General features: G+C 32.7%; 1 long non-coding RNA gene across 1 annotated transcript; it reads left to right on the forward strand.

Moving 5' to 3' along the window:
* The first annotated feature begins 1,027 nt into the window (after positions 1-1,027).
* On the forward strand, positions 1,028-19,755 carry LOC130245223 (uncharacterized). The gene is made up of 3 exons (XR_008839313.1): positions 1,028-1,181; positions 10,621-10,670; positions 19,370-19,755. It is a non-coding gene; the product is annotated as an uncharacterized LOC130245223 (long non-coding RNA).
* Positions 19,756-22,153: the final 2,398 nt, after the last annotated feature.

A 22,153-nucleotide genomic window follows, 5' to 3' on the forward strand; every position in this document is an offset into this window, starting at 1 on the left:
TTTGATGGTAACAGAACGTTTAACAGACGAGCAAATGCTTTGCTTGTTGTTGTCTACCAATTAAACAACTGTATTTATCAGCAAATCTGTCACTAGGCAAATTAGTCAGATGTCAACATGAACAGGTTGCGTGAGATGCCCTAATACTCAAACAGCGAACAAAAAATGTGCAGAGTAAATAAAAACGACACAGAACACATAAAACAGGGGTTAATTTGCAGTGAGAGTATGGTTTGTGCCAAGCACAATGAATATTACGCAGTGAATTATTAGCTGCCAGAAGCCTAATATACTGAAATTCAATTTGGTAATAAGTTTGGCTGCCACATGATGTCCAGTGCAAAATCAGAGTGCAGTTGTGAATTGCTGCTATAAATGACTTACAGCTCAACAACAAGTATTGATGGATGTGGATATGCGGTATCTAGTTTCGGCGCAAGTGGGCTGTGATTGAGACTGATTGGATTAAGATGATAACGTAGAAGCTAGTTCCCTAGCAACACAAACAGTTATGCTGTAAACACAAGTCGGTCATTAAACATGAAGAACATTACTTGTACAGGTTTAAAACTGCTCTCATTTTGGGCGATAACAGGGCATGATTTAAGACAAAATAATTATAGATAATATGCTGTCAAGTGTGTGAGATTGATATCTTGCATGTGAATGACAATAAAATCGAAACCTATTGGGAAATCAAAGGAAAGCCTTCATCATGACTGTGTAAAATAATTTCCCCTAGTTCGGCTTTATTTTAAGGGTCTCCCTGTCATTAAATGAAACTTCCCGTATGACCTCAGATATCCCTAACTTTCTGTTTCCTTTTTATTTTCCAAACACAGCCCCCTGCCTGATTCTTTGAGGCTTGTTTTGAGGCTAAAACACAAGTTTCCTCCCCTCTCTGGTGTTATTTAAGGAAAAGGCAGCCTCTCCCCTTCTCTCTCAGTTCTCTGGGATGGGTGTGGTTTTCAAAGACAAACTTCTGAATGATGTGTACGCCTCCGTTTCAGTTCCTGAGTCTGTCTAGAGGAGGAGTGTGGAGCAGAGCTTTGCTCAGGATCAGACTCTGAATGTATGGACGCTCTGTATGGCAGTGAGGATCACAACGGCCACACAAGGCCACAACAGTGCCAGTCTTGGTTTATTTCAACTCTGAGAGTGCCAGTCACTTCGGCTTAATTGTAAGTAAAGAAAAAAGTTTGATTTTGTTTTTCTTTCATTTTGGGATGCAGCAGTTTGGTAACTTTTAACAAATCAGTTGCGTTGATATTTTGTCGAATGAATGTATTCATCTGCCTTTGGATTTCCTTGACCCGATCTTTTGGATTATACTCAACAGACTTGAACCTTGAGGCTTTTGTTTTCTCCCTTTGTCTGCACACGGTATTGTGTATGATTTTTCACCTGTTCTGAGTGCTTTAGCATAAACACTTAAATTTAAAAATTATAAAAGAAAGCATAAAATACAATTTCAGCTTGCCAATTCTATAACGATAGAACAGTATTGTTGGAAAAATCACAAACAACGGCATTCATTGTCGGATACAGAGGATATGAAAATCTATGACTGAAATCTCTAGTACACATGTGAACAGATATCTGCCAAAAAGAAGCTGTCAAAAAAAAAATACAAAAATTATATTTCGGCTTTTGCATGGTTACAAAATCAGAGAACAGAGGTAAATGTGGCATAAATGTAAAAATAATATGTGGCATTTCTTGCTGCCTGTAAATTGGATTTCAGATATCAGATATTGCCGCTCATTACAATGTGGCGGGAGACGTTTATGGGCCTGTGTTTAATGTACTTGAAATGAGATTTTAATGCTGGAACCTGTATTTAACCCCACATACTGCTAAAAAAAACACAGTTTTATAATAGCATTAAGCTTAATTGACATCAAGGAATTTATAAAGATTTTTTTAATGAATTTCAGCAGGGTTCAACAATGTATTTATATGCCACAATTTAGACACCCAACACTAGATTTATATTGCGTGTAAAAGCTGGCAGATTCTGTTGATGCTACAAACAATATGTTGAAGCTTTGTGCATTTAAAAAAAACATTAAACAGCTAACCTAATCATTTTTAAAATGTTATTATTATTCGTTTATTATTTTAAAGGTCCACTATACAGATAATGTCTAAAAGTTATGATTCAAAGTAAAAAGAAAATATCAGTGTTTATAGTAAAAGATTCCAAAAGGAATTTCCCGTAATGTGTTTACTGAAAAATAAAGACTTTGGAGGACCTTGTATGTAATTTCATTCCGAGACTCTGGACAGTCATGATTAAGAGACCCTGAGCATGTGTTTTGTCTTGCTACTTTTGCCTCTCTCAATTGAGTCTTGGCAGAGAGAGAGGAAGTAAGCCATCTTTTCCACCTGACATCACTGACGTGATTAGAACAACAGTGGGGCTGAGGTTCAGTGCACTGGGCCTATGACTGCTTCTTCACATTCGTCACAGTGCTGAATCTAAAATCTACAATCTTTAAAGAACATTTGTGAAAATACAGCATTTGAAGTTGCTTGTTGATTGGTTAAAATGTATATGTGTGATGAGAAAAGATCTGATGTACTGTATATTTAAAGTTTGTATTATATATTTAACGAATATATATATATATATATATATATATATATATATATATATATATATATATATATATATATATATATATATATATATATATATATATATATATATATATATATATATATATATATATTGTATTATATATTTAACGAATATATGTGGCACAATATTTTGTTGATACATTTGTGCATATATGAACAAATGAGTTTAACATTTTTAATGAGCTGCTGACAAATTTACTATCATACATTTTTAATGATTTACAAAATAAAAACATTAACATTTATTTCATTGTAAAAATAACTTCTCAAAACATTTAAAACTGTCCATGTAAGATGAATAATTTTAAATATAACTCATATTAGTATGATATATTTTCTTTTCTATAAGTTTTAACATTTACAAGTCAGAATAGCATATTGTTTCATTTTACATACACTGAATAATGATGAAGCAATATTTCACCCATACTGTAAATTTTACTATCACAAAAAAATTTACCATGCATTTATTATGCTTTCTTTTAATATTAAATTGCTTTTATCAATTTAGTTTAATGCAGACATCAAAGTTTGTCTTGTCTTAAACCTTTTCCTATAAAATATGCACTTGTAAAAATCTACATTTTATACTTAACACTGTAAAAAAATATATTTAGAATCACTAAAATGATTCTTTACCAAAAAGATAGAAACTAATCCTTAAGCTCCATGCGCTTGGAAACATGCGTTCCGTCAGCGTGAGTTTGGTTTCATTTTAATACCATGCGGCCTTGATTTAAAAAGTCACAATTACATATACATGTACAATAAACCAACTGTAAACGATCTATGCGTGCCTAGTAAAGCAGTTTCAGCCATGACTGTGGCATTTCCTTCAATTTTCAGAATAATTAAACCTAACAGAAAGTCAAATAAAATTGGGATGCAAACCCTGTAATCTTGCAGCCATTTCACTGAGGTAAATTACAAGCAACAGGAGTAATCTGGAAGAATTCAACTTATACAAAACTGCCTGTGTTGCGTTGCTACCAGTAAATGGGCAACTGTATGAAAAAAATGCCCCTTCCAGTCAGCCGAAAGCCTACAAGAGCAGAGGAGAGGAAATGGCACATGATGCACGCAAACAAATTATGAGGAGGGGGGAAGGGAAATTACATCATAACGGCTCATATCTGGTTAGGAAATCAGGTTAGGATTCATTACTAATTTCCTCAACAATGGCAGCCTAAGAAAAGTCATGTTAATTAGCTGCAAAATGTAGGAAGCACAAAACAAGGAATTACCCACATTATTGAGACATTACCCAAATGAAAATGTATCACAACAGACAAGCGCAATGGGGAAATTCTTCATTAATATTACACCAGTGGTCCTTTAATGCACTAAAGGATGTTCTATGCTAAATTTAGAGGTAATTTAATCAGCAATTTGCAGAATAACGCATTAGAAAATTGTAAATTCAGAGAAATTGGGAATTTAATTTTTAAAAATAAGCAGTTTCTAACCCAAAAATTAAAAATCTGACATCATTTAGTCACACTTCACTAGTTCAAATCATTTTTGGTTATCTTTATTCAGTTAAAAACAAAAGAAGCTATTACTAAAAAAAATGCTGGTAGCTGGAACCCACTGACTTCCATAGTATTTTTTCCTACTATGAAAATAATGGCTAACAGCAACCAGCATTCTTCAAAATATCTTCTTTTTGAGTTCAACAAAAAGAAGAAGCTCCTAAAGGTTTAAAACCTCAAGAGGGAGAATAGATAAGGTAATTCTCATTTTTGGGTGAACTATGCCCTTTCTTCAACTATCTCCATAGCCACGATGCCAGACTAATAAATGAATGTTAATCAGTTGCAAAATGTAAGAAGCACAACAATAAGGATTTATCCATATTACTTAAATTAAACTCTATCATAACAGACATCCGCATTAGGAAAATTCTTACATAATCACATTTTATACATTCACACCAGACTCCTCTGAGATATCGAGTGACTAATCGCTTATCTCTTAAGATCTGAGGAGTAAAACAGCGGCATTCGAGATAAATCTATGAAATTAGACATCCTCATCATCGTAATAATTCTTCAAGGGCCCTGCTAAGTGTCACAGCGATAATGTGAGCAAGAGCAGAAGACAGCAGGCAGACAGCAGGACAAAAAGAAAAGAGGAAAATAAAGATGAAAGGCTAATTATGGGTAAAGACCTGGTGTGAGAGGTTTTGTTCTCTACGACTTGTTTACAGGAAGTCTTCTAAGGTCCAACAGATGGGTGCATTCAGGGAGAGAGATTTTATTGCATTTTTCCAAGTCCAATAAAGTCCCCAAATTTTCCCTACCTTCATTTATGCGTGGGAAAGCAGTGCTGGAGCTACTTGTCTCTGTGCTGCTTATCAGCACATTAATTAGCCAAAAATACGATATTAGATAGGTATTATTATTTTAACAACCAAAAACCTTGTGTTCTTTTTTTAAAGGCAAGCTTTTTTTGACACTAACAGGACACTGTATTCTACAATATTCAGTTTATTTTCAGAGTCATGGAACACATTAAAGCAAAGCCTCGCTGTCTCTTGTTCAGCAAGTCTATTGAAACCTGTTTTCTTGTCCTTTCATAGGACATTGTGCCTTTATTCAAGGGTTGTATTAAGCTTATGCAACCAGGCTTTCATTTAGTCCGACTCTGATCATTTTCTTGTGTCCTCTGAGATTGCGTTTTTGAAGTTCTACAGCTTACACTGTATAGTAAATAATTGTCAAAGTTATTATGCGGCAGATCCTTGAGCTGAAGGTCTGTTAGATATTTTAGTTAATTAAGAGTGCCTTTGAAAGTACTCTGGTAAATGCGGTTCAGCCTCGGTGTGATTACTTTTTTGTTGTTGTTTTTTTAGATGTGGTCCCTCTTTAGGGAAAATGTAAACCGTCCGTGACAGATTGTAATAAATTCCTTTGAGCATGTTAATCTATGCTTGTAAGATTACCTTATGACTCAAAATGATTAAATGGAAAATAGGCCAGATAAGTATTTTAAAGGCTTACAATTACATAATAATAGTGCTCATTAATAATTCAACCATAATATTTTTTCCACTCACTTTTTCCAATAAGGTCTTGTTAGGTAACATTAGTTAATGCTAAAGTAAGCAAAGTCTTTGTTAAGTTCATTTATTAGTGTTTGTTAATGTTACTCAGAAAAAAAAAACAATTGTTCATGTTAGAATTCAATTATTTAACACTATATATTAAATTTAAAAAATATGAAGATTATCAAAATTATAGTTCACCCAAAATTCATCACTTGTCACAAACCAGTTTGAGTTTCTCTTTTTGTACCACACAAAATAACTTCTTTTGAAAATTTTTGGAAACCTGTGACCATTGATTCCCATAGTATACGTGAAGTATACTATAGAAGTCAATAGTTACAGGTTTCTAAAATGTTTCAAAATATCTTATTTCATGTTCAACAGAACAAGGAAACTCATAAATGTTTGGAACCATTTGAGGATTAGTAAATCAGTAATTAGTAAATTAGTAAATGTTAATTTTTGGGTGAACTATTCCTTTAAATACGGTCAAAATATTGTTTACTGTTAATGTTGAGTAATATTGTTTTAAATAGTGCACACTGTAAAAACAAATCCGTAATTTTTAGTTTGGCCGAAAAAAAAAACCCTATAATAACGGCTGTTAAATTACAGAAATGTATCGTAGAATAACAGACGTTAAATCACAGAAATTTCATTAAATGTAAATTTCTGGTAAATTTCTGTAATTTAACGTATGTTATTTTACAGTAAAATTCTGTAATTTAACTGCAATTATTTTACATTCTTTTTTTCTGGCACCGCAGCTGCCGAAAAAAAACTTTTTTCATAATATTTTTTCTTTCCTGAAAAGGTCGTATTTGTTTCATTTTGGCTAGAATAAAAGCAGTTTTTAATTAAAAAAAATAATAATTCAAGGTCAAAATTGTTAGCCCCTTGGTCTACAGAACAAACCATCGTTATACACTAACTTGCCTTATTACCCTAACCTGCCTAGTTAACCTAATTAACCTAGTTAAGCCTTTAAATGTCACTTTAAACTGTAAATAAGTGTCTTGAAAAATATCTAGTAAAATATTATTTACTGTCATCAAGGCAAAGATAAAATAAATCAGTTATTAGAAATGAGTTAATAAAACTATTATGCTTAAAAATGTGTATCCGTTAAGCAGAAATAGGGAAAAAAAAAATAAACAGAGGGGCTAAATAATTCACGGGGGCTAATAATTCTGACTTCAACTGTATATTGTTCATATACAAAACCTTATTGTCATCATTTTCTATATTTTGAACTTATAATGCAAGTATGCAATTTTAAAAACTGAAAAACAACATGTGGTTTTATTATTTACAGTAAATCAAAACCTTGACCTTTCCTGTTTCATATTAAAATAATGCTTAATGATACCACAAATGGGTTACAGCTTGCTTGAAGTCACCAACAAATATTCCGAGTACATTTAAAGTAATTGCAATGTGGTAACAGAATCCTGGAAGGGAGATGATCATCATTTTGGATGCGTAATCGCTGATATCCCTGATTAATTCCAGAATATGTCCATCACGAGTCAGCCTAGAGCCACATCGACAGAAAAATTCAATGATAGATTTGATGTGTAAAGCTTTGGGGGACATTCAGTCTCTTTTTGCTAGCATATTATGTGTGCATATTGATTATTATCTAATGCACTTTTTACTTTCACGAATACAGCACCTTTGCTATCAGTTTCGCATCCCAATTCTCTTCTCTAAACTAAACAGTTGCCAAAGGGCCTTTTCCATACGCACCAGGCACACGGTCAACTTTATCTGCAGCATCAGCTTGGGAAACCCGCCCACCCACTTCCCATCATGCAATGCTCCCTTTGTCCGCATGAGTCTTTCCTCCCCGCCAGGACGAGGCAATGGCGTCAGAGCGAGCCAGATTGATCACGTGTGTCCCGGGCCGTCTAGCCATAACAGCTGAGACTGTGAAAATCATGTGTAATCATGGGGAGAGGGGCACTGGCATTATTTCAGACATGAAGTACAAGTCCTGTGATTGTCTGCCAGGGGCATAACAGAGTGTCAAATACTAGATGCAGGGAGAAAATACAAGGTGCCAGAGCTGGTCTCAATTGCCGTAATTTCGGAGGCATGCTGCAGCAGCTCAAGGCAAAGAGATGATAGACTTTATAAGAGCCAGCAAGCCTGTCACTAAAACCCCAAAAGTGTGTTTTTTCAACAACGTTGCTGAAACTGATATCTTCATTCACACTATGGAAAAACGATAGCAAGCACAAGATGTTATTTGTGCATTTATCTTGCAGTAAGTTAAAACTACAAAAAAAACATGTCAAGAGTTTCTTCATTTTTTTCCTGAACTCTCAACTGTTTGACTTTGGTTCGCATGAAAACACATTATGTTCTGAGTCACCCATTTCCAGAGCCTTTATGCTTAGCTTATTTAACTCCTTTATAGTTTAAAATCATACATTTGTGATAATGAAATATTTATATTTCATTCCTTTAGAGTTTTACAGATCCACTTCCATTCATTAAATAGCACTTGTTAATTTTCTGATTAGATCGTACAATTGAACTTGAATTGAACAAGTCTTTAATTGTCTACAACTGATGAGGGGCTTTCAAAAGCCCTTTCAAAAGTGATGTGACAATTATTTGGTTTTACTGAGCTTTTACGCTGGAACTAAACTAAGTTACACTTATTAAGCTGTCAAGGAGAAATGGAAAACGCAATTTTCCCCACTTGAAACCTTTGAGCTTTCTGAATGAGCGCTTGGTCAATGGGCTTAACTAAACTTAGTCTGACTAATAGCTCTCGCTTGAATGACAAATAAAATAATTTCAAGACCTGTGGATGTCATTTAATGACGGAAGTGTTTTAATAACGGAGCGTATCATCAAGTCTCTGTAAAGCACACATTACCTGTTTTAATAAAAATAAAACGTTGAACACTTGATAAAAATACTAGATACAAAATAGTGTTTGCATTAATGTACAGTTGAAGTCAGAATTATTAGCCACCCTTTGATTTTTTTTTTCTTTTTTAAATATTTCCCAAATGATGTTTAACAGAGCAAGGAAATTTTCACAGTATGTCTGATAATATTTTTTTCTTCTGGAGAAAGTCTTATTTGTTTTATTTCGGCTAGAATAAAAGCAGTTTTTAATTTAAAAACCATTTTAAGGTCAAAATTATCAGCCCCTTTAAGCTTTATATTTTTTTGATAGTCTACAGAACAAATCATCATTATAGAATAACTTGCCTAATCACCTTATCCTACCTAATTAACCTAATTGAGCCTTTAAATGTCACTAAGCTATTTAGAAGTGTCTTGAAAAATATTTAGTCAAATATTATTTACTGTCATCATGGCAAAGATAAAATAAATCAGTTATTAGAAATGAGTTATTAAAACTATTATGTTTGGAAATGTGTTGAAAAAAAATCTTCTCTCCGTTAAACAGAAATTGGGGAAAAAATAAACAGGGGGGCTAATAATTCTGACTTCAACTGTACATATTTTATAATGTTTTATTTAAAATTAAAATATATAAACAAATGCATAAATATGTATGAAGAGCACAATTAGTAAATAACATTAGTAAGTAATCGTTTCCTCCCGCTCTCTAAGAACGACATGCTTGATTCATGCAAGCTTGGAATGAAAGTTATATCTGAAATGATTTTTTTTTTACATAAATGACAGATAACAATATCAGCATTATTTATAGAAGGCCATAGCTTAGTGTATTAGTGTTTAAGTAATAAGTGAAGACACACCTAATGTAAATGGAAAGTTAAACATAATTTAGGTTTTACACAAAAATATGATGCATTTGCTGTATATATAGTAAGAGACCTAGACACCTCTTGAAATTATTTGTTTAATTTTATAAAAGTTTGTTAATATTTCTTCCATATGTAATAGAAACATTATTGACAATATATATATGTGTGTGTGTGTTTTTAGACATCACATAACTTTCTACAATAATGTTTTCAACATCAGAAGAGTTACGAAAAAAAAATTTGATGGAATATACTGGATTCCAGTAACAACCAATGAAAACCTTTGTTATTTTGATCAGATGTCTTTTTCGGTCAAATAAATACATACATTTCTAAACAAACAAATAGATTAAAAAATAAAAAATAAATAGCATAATATTTTATTTTTATTTGAAATTAAGAAGAAATGTTATCAAAAATGTACAGAATAAAATAAATATTAACATTTTGCTCAAATCATCCTAGAGAAACCAGATTTACCAGATCCAGATTTTCTCTTAATTGTTTTCATTCAGATAGCTGTATATTATGATTATGCTGTATATTATTATTATGACTAAGGCTGTAAGATCACCCTTTCTTATAAATAATTTAATAAGTTCAGGGCAGAATAATTACACTGTTTCACTTCTATGAAAATATATCTGGAACATGAAACTAAATATATGGAACATTTTTCCCAAAGTTTTGCCATATTTTAATTTGAAACATTATCCAGTGACTGGCATTTATTTTATTTCTTTGTATACAAAATATATAAATATAAAACCCACGTTTTATATAGCAGTTTATATTGAAGGTGCTTCAAATATATTTTTGCACTCAACAAGATACTTGAAACACCTTCAGATGTTTAATAACGACGATTTATTTAACTTTATTCTTTCTATATTCTCAACTATATTCTTTATTACATTTTGCCATTGTAAATGTTTTCCACAGCTCATTAAGACGTGCTAATTGTATCAGAAACAAACAATAAAAAAAGATCTATTCAAACTGTAATATTTAAATAAACAGCACTATAGTATCTCAAAACTCGCTATATACGATCAAGTGGGTTTTGAACATGAAACACAAGACATTTTCCACAGCCTGCATCATAACATCCATCATTCAGAGATAATGAAGGACATTCAAAAAGTCTCTCTCCCTCTCTTCTTTTTTCAGATTCTTTCCATAATGCCCATCTGGAGATAATCTCAAATAAGCAGACTTGGGTGAGTTTACCATCATGAGAAAACGCTTCTAAATCAGAGACTCACAAACAGCCTCATTGAAGGAGATATCAAAAGAGCAATTGTCTAAGGATAGAGCAACACGTCCTTTCTTTCATTTTAGGTCACCCAGCGAATTTCACACGCAGTCGCCAATATGACACACACACCCTCATAATAGACACTCATAACCCAGTAATAAAGGCTCCAGCTAAGAACTGGCAGAGAAAACAGCTCTTTGTAAAAACAAAAAGAAACATCCATTTGCATTTGGTTCAGACAACTGGCTTCTGGCTTTTAATGTGGCCTCTAACGCAATTAGTTTCTGGCTACAGTCACGGAGATGAAAAATCGCAACATCTCCACGGACTCGAGAGGAGGAGCAGAGCCCGATCGCAATCACGGCCCCATGTCGTGAGCCACAGACACCAAACAACAGTTCTGATGATTCATGCGGAAAATCAACTCTATTATGTAGCCCATGCAGTGACCCTGACAATTTTCTGTGTTTCTCATTATGTCAGTCACTTGATATGATACACTCATTCCGCACGATGAGCCCCGTTTAACAGGGCAAACCCTTTGATGTGTGGATCATACTTGGCTAAAGATGGTAACAATTTGCTAGCGAATGGACAAATCTTGTCAACGGAATCTAATGTCAAGGTGTTCACAGAGAAGCCAGGGTCATGTAAACAGAAGACACTATGGCTCCATTCAGAGTTTGTTTTCTCAGGAGTATGAGTGATTCTGGGCAAATTATCCCTGTGAAACAGGAGACATGCAACAACACAGCGGCGTGTGTCGCTCACGTTTACCTTTTTTTTCTCCATTCTCTTATGGTCATCTCATCAATGGGCCAGCTGGAGGGATTCCTGGCAGAGTGATTTGGGATTATATCATAAAATCACATTGCCAGGGATTTCCAACTAGCTGTGAACTGTTTACTCCAGGAAAGTCTCTGTGATAGTCAAGTCTGATGGATGAAGCGGTCAAATCTGAATTGAAGAGAATGGATTGAAACAATAAAACTACCCTCAGAATGAACCATAACTGAAAGCTGAAACACACTGGACTAGAACACCTCATATATGTAGGTCTGGCTTGTTTTGTTTTGCCACTTTTTGTCTATTGCATAAACATTGGCTCTCGCATTTTGACTGTGGTTTCAGGAAACTGAATATGAGACTATTATGCCATACAGACATATGTGGCCTAATGTAGTGTTAATATAAAAAGCTGTGGCTTTGACAGCTGAGGCTGTCTTTGAAATGGGCGAAACACGTGGTACTTTCTGGAAATGGCGCCACACCACTTTGAACGTGTGAGGAAAAATGTGTTAATGGATTCATTAAGTAGAGGATATAGTGTTCTTTATAGGAACATCTATTCGAAAGGAACAGAAACAGATGCAAGAAAACACTGAGGATTTTCAAAGTCTTAAAGTTGAACAATTGAATTGTTTTTATTTACAGATGTTTAATTTACTTTACCTGACCCTTACGGGTGTTTTGTTTAATGTGATACAATGCTTTTTTTTGTTTATTTCTTGTTAAATAAGTTTATGTAATAAATGTGAAATAAGACTTTCTTCTGAAGAAAAAATATCATAGGAAACAGCATTTGGGGTCCACAGTAAGGATAACAGTTTTATATATGTATAAGAATTAAGAATTATTAGCTCTTTAAATTTTTTTTTTATTAAATATTTCCCAAATGATGTTTAACAGAGCAAAGAAATTTTCACAGTATGTCTGATAATATTTTTTCTTCTGGGGAAAGTCTTATTTGTTTTATTTTGGCTAGAATAAAAGCAGTTTTTAATTTTTTACTCACCATTTTAGGGTCAAAATTATTAGCCCCTTTAAGTTATATTTTTTTCAAGAGTTTACAGAACAAACCATCATTATACAATAACTTGCCTAAATACCCTAACCTGCATAGTTAACCTAGTTAACCTAGTTAAGCCTTTTAATGTCACTTTCAGCTATACAGAAGTGTTTTGAAAAATATCTAGTAAAATATTATGTACTGTGATGATGGCAAAGATAAAATAAATCAGTTATTAGAAATGAGTAAGAGAGGGCGAGTAATGGTACCTCAAAGGTACTTTTTAGTTACATTTGGGTACTTATATGCACCTTTTAGGTACCAGTGTGGACTATTTGTGTACAAATATGTATCTTTTAAAAAGGTACTGCCCCAGTGACAGCTCCTGTACCTTTATTTCTGAGAGTGTACATTTATATAAAAGTCATAAAATAAGGATATTTTACAGATGTTTCCTCAACAATGATCACTTTTGTCTAGAAAATAATATTTCACAATAAAATTAGAATTTTCACACAGACTTATTAATGATGTCTCTATAAAGACTTTCTATAAATAAAAATTTGTCCTATAACGTGTATTTGCAAGACCAATAGAAAGGGGTTACAGTAAGGGTTTCACAACATCACAAATGACACAATGATGTAACATGATGTTTCTTCTTTGGTGGAAATTAATGTGATAGAAATCACTTTAAAAGAAAAGTATGCTAGGACCTCCATGGAAATGTTTTGGAGTAAAAAGCATCATAAATGTGCAAATAAATGAATACAATAATTTTTTTATTACATTCAGTTATACAGTAATAAAAAATAAATATTAGAATTAACATGCTATAGCAATAAATAAATGCAAATTGGTTTAAAGGAAACAAAAAAACAAATAAATTGAATTCTTATTTTATTAGAATTACATTAATCTAAAACTTTTGGAAATTCTAAAATAATCTATACAAAAAATCCATTAAACAAAATTTGAATAAATAATACAAAATTGCAATTAAAATAAACTTTTTCCTTAGAATATCCTTAGCACCTTAAATGTTGTATCTTCTCAGTCATAAATGTGTAATGTTTGTTTATTTATTTAGTTTCTTCATATCTTATGAATGATGCCTTACAGTATTTATCAGCAAAAAAATCATTTAAAAGTGCTCAAAGTTGAAGAAACAAAGTTTATGTATATTGAGTGTATATTGAGCTATTTGGAAAAAAATCATGTTCTAGATTTTGCTGAGTCATAGACACACAATGTTGCCACAATAAAGATTTGTGTTATTAAATTCAATGCTAATATGGCCAGCGATTTGGAGAGCATCTGGATTTGGTGTCTGCTGAAGTTTCGTGAGGTGCAGGACTTAGCTCACTCTGTGAACAGATCTCGGATATCCTATGTTCACAGTGGCTAAGTTCCGCTCCTCTGAGGCCAACACTCGAAATCAGCCAGGAGGTGAGAACACAAACATGACGGTTGGCCATGCTAGAGCAAAACCGGAAAAAGGACACAAACCTGATCCAGAGGAACTGCGGGAAATGACCCGCCAGGGAAAGAACTCAGAGTGTAATCCTCCGTCCCACCCGCCCCGTCAGACAGGGTGGTCTGGTCAAGTTGGCTTTGAGCCAGAGCATTATTCAACATAAATGAATGGAGCAGAGACAGTACTGAACTTCCTCCCTTTACGTTTCTGTCAGTCAGTGCTGTACTACATGCAATATTTAACCAAAACACTATATGCTTTAAAAAAAATTATATTGATAATAAAACAGATTTGACAATTTCCAAAAGCAACTTATACTGCATTGAAGGTGCACGTTTTTGTTTTCTTTTTGAGTTGAACACACAAATGTGTCAGTAACACTTTACAATAAGGTTGTAGAAGTTAATGTTAGTTAATGTATTTATAAACATACACAAACAATGAACAATGCATTTATTACAGTGTTTATTTATAGTGTCATTTTCTTTTTTTAAACAGATAACCAGTGTTGGGGATGACGCATTACAAGTAACACAAGTTATGTAATAATATTACTTTTTTAAGAAACGAGTGAAGTAACGCAATACTTTAAAAAATTAAGTAATAATATTTGAGTTACTTTATTAAAAATGTAATGCGAGTTACATTTTAGTTTAGTTAATTCGCTTTTACAAAATTAAATTGCTGAATTAAACTGAACGTAGTCACATTGAATCCCGCACGCAATGAGATAATGCAGGAACAGACAGAAAGGAAGATGGCAGAACCTGACATTTCTGCAATAGAAAGATTCTCATTATTTTGAACACATGGAAGAAAAGGAAGAGAGAATTATCTGAATGGACAGTGATTTTACTTTTTAATGAGACAAAAAGTACAAAAGTGGTAAATGCATTGCTTTAAACTTTCACTAATCTGTATATATGGCATGTAGAGCTCTGGGCTGAGGAAGTTCTCCAAAGACAACTTTATCCTACATTCATTTTTTATGTTTTTTGTTTGTTTGTTTGTTTGTTTTTTTAAGGTAAATTAAGGTTATACAGTGTGTTGTTAATTGCAGACTCCCTATATTTTTTTAAAAAAAGAAGAAAAATAAGCACCTGCAAGTTCTGAAAGAGATCAAGCCTCAGCCAGATTAGAAAAAGTGTCACACTTTATTTTGATGGTCCGTTTGTTGAATCTAAGTTTGAGAGAATCTAACATTGCATCTACATGCCAACTAATTCCCAGTAGGTTATAAGTAGACTGTTAGGTTAGGGTTAGGGTTGGGGTTGGGGTCAGTGTAAGTTGACATGAACTTGCAGCATGCAAGTTTCTTATAGTCAGTTAAATGTCTGTTAAAGGAGCATATCAACAGATATTAAGCAGACAGGCTATTAATACTCAAATAGACCATCAAAATAAAGTGTTACCAGAAAAAGTAATGTAAAAGTTACGTAATGCATTACTTACCATAAAAAGTAACTAGGTAACGCAACTAGTTACTTTTTGGGGAGTAACTCAATATTGTAATGGATTACTTTCTCAAGTAACTTTCCCCAACACAGAAAGCAACTATGTGTTTTAGTTAATTTTTAACAAATGTAATGTGAAAGTATTTGTTGTTATTTTTGCGTATTTATATTTATTTTTAAAAGATAGGCTTAAGATTGAAATATATATATATATATTACTTTTGAAACTTTATCCAACTTTGGTTAGCCGCATACTGTAATCGAACTACATGAATTAACTAATATAGAAAAAATCTGTAGAAAATCATGTAATGTCCTGGTAGAAAACTACATGCATATTTTTAAGAAAATTTATAAATGTCAAGACAGAAATATGTAATTTTTTTAAACCCATGCTAAAATATTTGTGAACACAAAAGGTGAACTAAATAAAATAAAGAAATAAACTACTGAAATTTGAGTTCATATTTTAAATAAATTGTTATTTCGTATCTTTTATGCTTGACTTTTATTTTTGTTTCAGTAACTTAGCTCAATAAACTACTAATTGTCAGCTTATTACTAATTAGTAAGGTAGTAGTTGAGTTTAGGTATGGGGGGGGGTGTAAAAATAATTACACTTTATAAAGTGCTAATAAACAGTTCATATCATAATAATAGGCAGCGAAAATGGTGTAGATTGTTACTTTAACTAAAGTGTTCCCGAACATTTTAAAATATCACTTGCATCCATTTTTGTTGCATATATTCATGAAAAAGGTGCACGCAATGAGAGAACGCAGGAACAGGCAGAAAGGAAGATGGCAGAACCTGACATTTCTGCGATGGAAATATTCTCATTATTTAGAGCACATGGAAGAAAAGGAAAAGAGGATTATCTGAATCGACAGTGATTTTGCTTTTTAATGAGACAAAAAGTACAAAAGTAGCAAACACATTGGTTTAAACTTTTTTGCCTGTAGAAAACTACAGGCATATTTAAAAATTTACAAACAGCAAGGCAGATATATGTAATTTTTTAAACCCACGCTAAAAATATTTGTAAACACAAAAGGTGAACTGAATAATAAAGAAATAACAAACAAATTAAATTTGAGTTAATAATTCAAATCAATTGTTTTTTCTTATCTTCTATGCTTGACTTTTATATTGTTTCAGTAATTTAGTTCTTGCCAACTGTGAGTTCTTACATGTCTATATAGTTTTGTTATTTTTTATTGTTTTTATTTTCAATCTACACACTTAAAAAATGACTTTTGCTGCTTGTTCAAAACCAATTTAAAATGAGTTGAAACAACACAGTTCTTAAGTTTTTTTGGGAAAACTTAATAGTTTTATGTTTAATCCACTTAAATTTGCAATACCATTAAGGTAATTGATTTGTGTTGGGACAACATGAAGGAATTGTATTGAACCCAGCATTATTTACAATGTATAATACATTTTACCTTCTTTCTAAGATGACGTATTGCGCTAATGCTAGACTCTGATGAAGCACTTTTTTTATTTAATATCCTTAAATATGTTATCCAGCTCTGATTTGGACTTACAAGTCAGACGGAAAGCAGAAGTCAGTGTGAGGTTCAGCACTGGGTTCAACCTCCTGTGCCTACTGAGCTGATAACAGTTGATGTATTTAGCACTGGCTCAGTTCAGCAGGAACCGGAGTTAAGCCCCTTAAGACCAAGGGCGCTTCGGAAGACTCTGCGGCTTACAGAAAATGCAGTCATCTGTACGGATCACACTCCTACGAATGATTTTCGTTATCTGGCAAGATCTAAAGACCATGGAGGAAGGCTGCTCCTGTAATTTGAGCTTTAAGCAAATAATAGGAGCAGAGTTTTTCCAGATACATTTCCAGCGGGATCATCTGTGCAGGCGAAATGCAATAATTCAGCTAATTGACTCCTAATATGTCAATCTTACTCCGGCTCAACTCAACTCAGCTCAGCTCGATCATGTTTCATATCGTCAAGGGACTGAGTTTCATTAACTGTTAGACAGAAACAATAAAAGAACATTTAAAAATGACACATGCTTTAATTTTTGTGTTGTTGTTGTTGTTGTTTACATCTATGTAAATCATCATAAAAAACACCTTATAAATTAGCCTGGGCATTGTAAGACAACACTAAAGGGAAAAAAATTATCACATATATTTTAATGTACAATTTATGCTATTGACAAACTATTAACTAAGATTTTTAGCTCAATGAGCTACTAATTAGCTGCTTATTAATAGTTAATAGTCAGAAAATAATTATAATTAATAGTAAGGTAGTTGGGTTTAGGGGGAAGGATTAGAGATATTAAAAAACATCATACTTTATGAAAATCCTAATAATAGGTAATAAGCAAGTAATAGTGTGAATTGTTACTTAAACTAAAGTGTTACTGAACATTTTAAAATGCCGCTGCATTTTTTGATGCATGTACTCATGCAAAAGGTGCAAAAACAATAAGACAAAAACATCCCTAAACCTTATAAATTAGCCTGAGAATTCTAATACAGAAGCAATAATACATTTGGCCACACTTTATTTTAATGTACACTTCACGCTATTAACAAACTATTAACTTTTAGATTTTAGCTCAACAAACTACTAATTATAACTAATTAGTAAGGTAGTAGTTGGGTTTCATTAGAGATATAAAAAGATCACTTTATAAAATGCTAATAAACAGTTAATATCTTAATAATAGGCAGGTAATAAGTAATAAATAGTATGAATTGTAAATTTTTTTAAAAAGTGTTACCGAACATGTTAAAATGCCATTTATTTCCATGTTTGCTGTATATATTCATGCAAAAGTTGCCAAATAAGAAAAAAAGACATCACAAAACCTTATAAATTAGCTTGCAAGAGAGAAACAATAATAGAAAATGTCACACTTTATTTTAATACACTTCACGCTATTAACAAAGCATTCACTAAGACGTTTACTTCATTAATAGTTGGTAGTAGTTGGGTTTAGGTATTGGGTAGGATTAGGGATATAAAAAGATCACACATTATAAAGTGCTAATAAACAGTTAAAATTTTTTTGATAGGCAGGTAATAATTAATGTTTAGTAAGTACTAAGTACTTTGTAAGTTACCGAACATTTTAAACCGAACATTTTAAAATGCTGCTTGCTTCCATTTTGTATGAATTAGCTTGAGCATTGTAAAAGAGAAACAAGAAAAGAAAATTTGGTAAACCTTTATTTTAATATACACTTTACGCTATCAACAAATCATTAACTAAGACTTTGAGCTTATTAATATTTAGTAAGGTAGCAGTTGGTTTAGGTTTTGGGTAGAATTAGGGATGTAAAAAAGATCATACTTTATAAAGTGCTACTAAACAGTTCATATATTAATAATAGGCAGCTAATATACAGTAAATGGTGTGAATTGTTACTTAAAATAAATTGTTACCAAACATTTTAAAATGGTACTTGCTTGCTTCCATTTTTGTTGTACATATTGATGATCAAAGAAAACATAAAAGAAAATCACAAAACCTCCTTACAAATTGGCCTGTGCATTGTAAGACAGAAACAATAAAAGAACATTTGGTCATACTTAATTTTAACGTACACTTCACTCTATTAACAAACCATTAACTTTTAGTTTTTCCCTCAATAAACTACTAATTGACAGCTTACTAATAGTTAGTGAGGTAGTAGTTAGGTTTAAGTATTGATTAGGGGTGTAAAAAAGATCATACGTTAGAATAAACAGTTTTTATCTTAAAAATAGGCAGGTAATAAGCAAGTAATAAATGGTGTGAATTGTTACAAGGTGTTACCAAACATTTTAAAATGCTACTTTTGTCAATTTCTGTTGCACATATTCATACAAAAGGTGCTAAACAAGAAAACCACATCACAAAAGCTCCTTTTTAAGTTAGTCTGATCATTACAGAAGGACTCTGTTTCCACAGTTTCATAACAGGTCGACTGATGAAACATGAAGAAGGACATTCAGGTTTACAGAGCACACAGATTCAATGCAGCTGTGGACCCTCCGCAGTTACATAATAAGCGTTTCGGCGGCTTGCGTGTGACGAGATCATCTTCTCTTCATCCCCTCACACTCTCAGAGAGAGCGGCGACAGATGGCTCTTTGTTAGAGATATATGGTTTGTGAGTTTAAGCCAAACTTTCTGTCAAGAGGAGGTAAAAGGCTGTCACAACTATCCGTAGCTGAACCCTGAAATGTAAATCTATTTGCTGCTTTTTCCCTGCTCTGAGCATCTCACCAGGCTGAAGTCAATTAGCCGGCTGTTGAAGGGTTGTGGTAGACTGTGTGCTGGGTTACCGGATGAAATTAGATTCAGATACACAGCACTAACGGAAGGCAGAGAGCAGGAAACTTAAGAAGCGTGTATTGTTGTTCTTATGCTATTGAGCAAATAGGGATGCAATTCTCATGAAATAGTAACACTAAACAGTGAAATTTACTAAAAAAAATAAAGAGAGTTCAGTCTAATGAGACTTTATACTTGTTATGTGAACTTAAAATTTGATTGAATTAAGCAAAACTGTTAACTTAAACTGGCAGATTTCTAGTTCTCGGCATGCTTTGCATCAGACTATATATCGTAAATATATTAGACTATATATTTGCATTAGATATAAATTGTCAAATGAAGTGTTGTTAACTGTGTTTTTGCTCAACATTAACATTGGGAGACATGACAGTCTTTGTTAGGACTTACAGAGGATTTCAGTAATGTTGACATTTGTATTGCTACCATTGTGGTGAACAGTATATAATGTGTGATCCAACTATATGAAGTATATACTGTATAATGCATGATGAACAATAATCATGCAAGTATATAAATAGTCTCCTGAGCTAATAATAATAAATGAGTGTTAATTGAAACAGATTTAATTTTTATTCCACATTCAGTTAAGTCAACAATGATCTATGTAAATGTCACTTAGTGTAAGTGAGGAATACTTTAAATATATTTATAGACTTTAATAGACTTTTAGGCTGTTTGATTGATATTCTCTGATCATTTGTGCCCATGTCACTTTGCCATTTTGTCTGACAAAAAAAACCCCAAAAATAGTAGATTAAGGTTTTTTGTTGTTGTTCCTGTTTTATAACGTGCTCAAATAGGGACTTGCAATGCAGAAGCAGGTACCCAAAAATACAACTTCATACTCTATCAAAAGAGTAAGGTATGAAATGGATCCATTTTTGTGGACAGCTTCACCATCAATGGTCAAACAATGGTGCTATCACTTGCTGAACTACTGTAACATTTGGAAATGAGAGAACTCAAGACTGATAAACTAAAATATTCTGTTATCGGACCGGCACAGCCTACATATTGTTCATGAAGATGTGACGTGCCAAAATAATCAGTGATCTACTAACTTACCTGAGGACTCAGGTAAGTTAGTATGGCAGGTGAGATGAACTAATTTAAACTGCATATAGAGACCATGGTAAACTATGAATTCATTTTTACTGTCTCTAATAATTTCAGATGCATTACTGGTCTTGTTTGAGTGGCCAGCGTTTGTGTGTGTTGTGAATTATTTTAGGGAATCAATATGTAACATTTTAATTATACTAAAATGACTCAAACGTCCTATCGCTGTACTTATAAGTTGTAGCTTCAATCTTTATTTAGTTTTCATTTCAAGGTACACTCAAATCCTGAATATTTCCCTCATACTTATATTACAGACCTGTCTGCTTCTGTCTGAAATCAGTAGGATTTTTTTCCAGAAATGATTCACTATTTGCCATTGGAGTGCACAAATTGACAGGAGAGTGCCATGGCTTATACTGAATGCTTGTCGGACATGAAGAGCGGGATAGGGCTTTTATTATAAAGGTTGAATTAGAGCATCAAGTTTGCATAATTTACCTAATTAAACTTAAATGACATTTTACAATGTAGTTTCATAGCAGAACTGTGTTACTGAAAGTGGAACAGCTGGTGTTCTTGTAAGCCATGAGATCTGACTGGTGAAAGGGTCCTGGTAAATAATACAAAATCCAGAGCCCTTCTATAATTTAATAGCCATGACATGCTGTAATTCTCATGGTGTGTAATATATAAAGATAAAAGAACTGAATCTGGATAGTGCTGGACTATAAAATAAAGTTAAGAATACATGTTAGCTGAGATTTATTAACAAGCAACCCAACAATAACCAAATCCTGCTATTTAAAAAATTTCGAAATACTGATATATTTTTAAGTCACTTCTGCTCACCAATTAGGGCTGAATTAATTCGATGAAATATAAATAAATTAAAAACATATTTATTTATTTATTTATTTATGCAATCTGAAAATCTGTTTTCTGTGTGAACATATTATAAAATAGAGCTTATTCCTGTAATTCAAATATGAATATTTACCATCATCGCTTCAGTGTTCAGTGAATTCATTTTAATATGCTGATTTGCTGCATCACTTCACATGTGAGTTTGCATCTGCACTCACATACTAGACTGTCATAAACATGCTCGGAACTGTTTGCCTAGGCTTTGGATTAAAGGTAAGCATGTTATAAATAATGTCAATTTGCACAGACTCATCATTTCACTTCAATAGACTGCATCATCGGGAGTCAAGGCATTCATTTTGCTTTCAGTCACGTAATACATTTGTATTTAATAAATCACCACAAACAACAGTTTCTGCAAAAAAAATCTTTATCTTCTTATCTTTATCTGCTTAAAACCTTCTTTAATTTCTTTAATT

This window comes from Danio aesculapii, chromosome 2 (genome assembly GCF_903798145.1).
Source record: "Danio aesculapii chromosome 2, fDanAes4.1, whole genome shotgun sequence".
NCBI lineage: Eukaryota > Metazoa > Chordata > Actinopteri > Cypriniformes > Danionidae > Danio > Danio aesculapii.